Raw genomic sequence first — 5377 nt, forward strand, 5'->3', positions numbered from 1 at the left:
TCCCTTTCCATTGGGAAGAGAAAGCTTTTCTGGACTTCCAATGTTACCATTGTCAATATCCATGGAAGTGTAGGGAATAGATCTTCCAGTCAAATTTGCTTTACCAGTGCGCCAAATCATTGCTGATTCAGCAGCAACAAGCAAATATGTTAGATCAATAAGGGTCATGTCGTGGTCTCCCATATAGTAGTCCTTAAGGGAACCCGCTATATGACTTAGGAAGTGATTTAAGAACCCAGTCAACCGCCAACTTCCTTGAGACATCGACACCCAACTCTCCCAGCCTGTCAATATGTAACTTCATCTCCAAGACATGAGTACATACATACTTTCCTTCCTGCCAATAGGGCTTTGAGTGACCTTGAACTTGTGGGTTAGGGAGAATAATTGGAGGAGGTGGAGGAAGTGAAGTTCCATTACAGCATTAAGAAGGGATTAATCTTTCACCTTGATCGCCTTGTGGAAAATCATCTTTATAAAGAAAGGTTTTTTTTAAAAGATTCGGGAAGACCATAGTTGTCTGCACTAGACATCTATAATGGGAGAAATTCAAGTTTAGTTGATTTTAGTCCTTAATATAACACCCAACATGAAATATTAAGGCTAGGACCCAACACAATATTTTACAATTCGGAAGAGGGATGTCGTAATCCAAATTGCAAAATATTTGAAGGTAGGTAAATGACGATCTACCAATTTTCACCATGAAAAACGAAATTGATTATTAAGTTTTAAATGGATTGAAATTCCTAGATCCTTTGAGATTCATTGAACTATTTAATGGCATGTTTAAATCTCGATTATGCCCTTCAAGTTTGTGACTGGGATGTCGAGGATCACAAACAAGGTGTGAATAACCATGCAAATTAGCTTGGTACACCCAATGTTACAACCACCTAATCAATGTGTCGGTTAACCACACACGCTCCATTGATCTATGATTAACATCAAGCTACCCTTTGTCACGCACTGTCAGTCCCAGATTAGTGTGTCGGTTAACCACACACGCTCCACTAACGACTTAACAAGGTGCAAAGTGCAATTTCATGGGTTAGCACCAAATTCACATTTTTCCTAAGTAACTAAGATTGGGAATTTATAAGTGTTTAGTTACTTAATATTTCATTACACTTTTAATGAGAATTTAAATGTCCTGTCAAACCCGTTCGGCTAACGACCCTCCACCAGTCAAGGAAGTGGTGGTTGAGAGTGGACACCCATTAAACTGTCATTTTATAGGAAGTAACCTTATACGCCCCTTATAGAACGGCTTCGTGAATGAGGCCTACTAACGGTAGGACTGACTTACTCTTGTACATATATATAAATATTAAACCTATAATATTATAATAGTATAAGGGTTGAATTTTAAACTTTTAAAATTCTAGGGTTTGGAACTAAAGTATTCAAAAAGTGGAACTTTACAAATTCCAAAACTTGAGGGCAAGTTTTGAAACTTGTCAAAACTTTTCAAATCAATAACTTATGAGTTTAATATAGGTTTTATGAAAAGACTTTTGACATTCCATAACTTGAGCACAAGTTATGAAGTTCATAAAACCATTTATGGGAAAAAGACTCTGCAAGTTCATAACCTATGATTTTAATGATCTCTTTAAAAGGAAAACTTTTCATTTTCCATAACTTGAGGACAAGTTATGGAATTCATCAAAACCATTTAGATCAAAAAATTCTAACAAGAAAATCAAACAATTTGCCTATGATCTAAATTAAACTCATAAGAACAAGACAATTCATATCAAACAAATTTCATGTAATTAGCCTAACCATATAAACTAATAAAAAAGATGAAACTTTGACAATTATCTTTTAAATTGGATAAGCATGATCATTACCACATCAAAAACAGGTTTATAAGTTCAAAAACAGTTTAGGGTAATGATCCTAGTCCAATTCCAGCCTTAAAACTCGAAAAACAGCATCCAGGAACACCAACTCGTCGAGTGCATGAACAAACTCAGTGAGTTGGTCAGGTTTGTGAGGGGACTCGGTGAGTTCCCCAGTGAACTCGGCGAGTCCACTGTCCAGACAACAAAAGATCAATTTTTTAAGCATTTGAAAGCAAGCAGCATCAAGTATATTAGAAAACAACATTAGGCTCTGATACCACTATTGGGTTTTGAGCCTTATAACACTCCTATGGTGTACATGCAACCCTAGATGCTTTGGATCTATGTTTTCTCTAATATACATGCAAACTTTCAATTTCCAAAGCATCATCCTAACTAGCATACAATGGAGTATAAACAACATGAAATACAAGTTAGATGACATACATTTTAGTGTAGTTGGAAACCTTGGACATTTAATAACTTAGTGCCCCAAGTGTTGCACCTCAAATGGAATCACACAACACCACCAACAATGGAGGAACTTGAGAAGAGATTCCTTGCACACACAAAATTTGGCTATCCCTCTTGCAACTCACTTAGGTGCCGATTTTGGTAGCTATGAGGCTTCTTATATAGTGTGACACAACTAGGGTTACACCATGTAAATCCTAATGTGCATGACTTTCCACATTCCTTAGGCTCCATGGGTTTTAACCTCCATGGAGTATCCATGGGTCACCTCATGGGTTTAGCTCAACATAAAGAACTATGGATCATAAGCCCACTTTATAAGAATGAATGATTTACACAATCAATCCTCATATATTTAATTAGTCTCTTTTGATCACAAAATTAATTCCAAATTAATTCTTGATCAATACTACTTAAATAATATGATTTCATATTAATATATTAGAACTTATAATATATTAATAAACCATAAATAACCTCTTCTCAATTATCCATCCTTCAGATTGTTTCGGTGCCATGCAACCCAAATGGACCATGCTACTCTCGGGTCAAGTACATACCAATTATAGTTATGGACTTAGACATTAATCCAACACTAAAACCACAATAGAATCGCTTAGTGATGGAAACCTAACTTGGTATTAGTGCTCCTAATTCTCATTTTTAAAGGGTAACAATGAAGTCACTAACGATACAAGGTATTATCATTAATGATAGATCCATCTGAGGTAGGATAGTACGTCGTTGCCGAGAACGAGGTTGAGTTACAACTCTTAACAAGGTTTTGGAGACATCTAAGCAACAGAGATGTTGTAAAACTTTGCCTATATTATCTAGAGGTGGTGCCGCCTCAAGTGAAGATTTGTGGTTTATCTTCTAAAGGGTCATGAAAAGGGTTTAGCGCATGGCCATATTAGCGCTCAGGGAGAACACAAAGACAACATGTGATGTGTGGGGGTAAACCGGAGAGGTCATAAGGTTCATGGTTTAAACCTATAGGGATACCATTGAATTGGTCTCTCCATGTTTGTTCTCATTAAACTAGGGTTTAATCTTCGTGACACCCAAGTGACATCATCTGTCTGAGTGAAAGGAAACTTTCCAACTTAGTGGGAGATTGTTGGAAATTATAGAGGAAAGGTTGCAAGCTGGCAAGTTTCCTCTATCCCACAGTGGTGGGGGAAGAAACTTTTTGTGGGTTTATAAGCTTATTCCTTTGATATGCCTTCAAAGGCTTTAGTGGTTTAAAGGAATGAGCCAAGCCCACGCGCGCGCCTAGCTTAGCCTAGCACTAGCCGACGTCGTGAGTGCGCGAAATGGCGTGATTTTGGCGCACTTTGCACGACGCATCGGTCGCTGGGAGCTGAGGAGCTTTAATTTTTGACGAGTTTGGGTCAAGCCGTTTTGACCGATCCGGTCAAATGGTTGACCGTCGTTGACTCCGAGGAGGACCAGTTGGAACATTTTGGAAGGATCAAGAAACGGCTTGCTTGGAGAGCAAGTCGTCGCCCTAGGGTTTCTAGGGGTCAGCCTTTGGGGGCCCGTTTCATTCCTTCTAGGGTTTCAACACCTATCAATAATGCTCCCTATGAGCCGTATTGACTACTCATGAAAATCGAAGCTCTCTCCCCCTCTCTGCGTTTTTTTTCTTCCAGTTTCCAAGTATTCGCTTTGTGTTTATCGTTTTCCAGTGTTTTTGGAAAATCGATAGATCTACATTAAATCCTGTGGTTTTAATCTGTTGATTATAGCCAGTAGAAGCGAAGTAAAAACCTTTAAGGACAGGAGTCTGATCCATGCAGTTATTTCAAGTTCAAAATCAGCCATCGACGGGTCGGTTTTATTTTTCTGTCTTGTGTTTAATTTCGTTCAACAACAGGACAGTCTTCTTTAACCTTTCTTATAATCAGATTTAATCGTGAATGATTGATCTGGTTTCTAGACGAAACTTGGTAAACATATTAATAATAATTGGATCTTTTATTCGCAACTAATCGCCATATAATTCTTAATATTATTTGTCTGTTTCCTTGCGCGTCTATTAGTTTGATTTACAACAGTACCCTTTATACAAGCTTTGTGTATTTTCATTACTGGAATGCACTTTTGAGCTTAATGTTTGGAATCAAATTCAAAATTGGTGTGGATGGATATTCATGTACAAACCCCACTAAATCAGTTCTATATTCACATTGATCAATTACAATGGCAAATCTAAAAGGACGACAATGCTTATCCATTCTACTTTGATGGCGACATTATGAAATAATTTTTTTTTTGAAAAAATCAAATGAAATATATATAATAAAAAACCAAACGAAGCAAGTTGCTAAGTTTGGAATAAAGAGTACATGAACTGCAATGAAGTTACAGAAGGAAAAAATCAAAAGAAGTTTTTTTTAATGGAGTAATGTTCCAATACACTCGGCTTTTACAACTCTTCCCCCAATGTTTGCACCAATCGAAACTTTGAGACGTGATAATTTCCACCAGTGTTGTAGGAGAGATCACCTTATGTTTGAAGATTTTGTCATTTCTTGCGAGCCATATATTCCAAAGTGTGGCGTAGGTTATCATAGTGAATATTTCCCTTTTCTTTGGACAATTCCCCCATGTAGCTGCATAATCAAGAAGATCGCACACTGAGTAAATACCTGAACTTTGTGCACCACACCATTTGAAAATCTAGCCTAATACTAATTTTGAGAATTCGCATTCCACCAGATTCTTCATGATTGCCACATAGCACACATGTTGTGGATTGGACCATAATGCCCCTACCTGGAAGAGCCACAAAAACTGGGATTTGCTCCAAAACTGCTCGCCATACGAAACACTTTACCTTGAGTGGAATTAGTTTTGACCAACTAATCTGATACCCATTAAATGATTGATTTAGTTTAGAATCCACCAGTTTTCTCATTGTGCTCACCGAATATGTGCCATCTTTGACCAGTTTAAAACAGAAACCATATTCCTCGGGAGGTTTAAAATCTAAAGAGCCAAATAACAGGTAGAATTGATGAAGTTCCGCAGCTGTTTCCTGATTCAGA

Source organism: Lactuca virosa, chromosome 8 (assembly GCF_052849685.1).
Source record: "Lactuca virosa cultivar CGN04683 chromosome 8, Lactuca_virosa_CGN04683_v6, whole genome shotgun sequence".
NCBI lineage: Eukaryota > Viridiplantae > Streptophyta > Magnoliopsida > Asterales > Asteraceae > Lactuca > Lactuca virosa.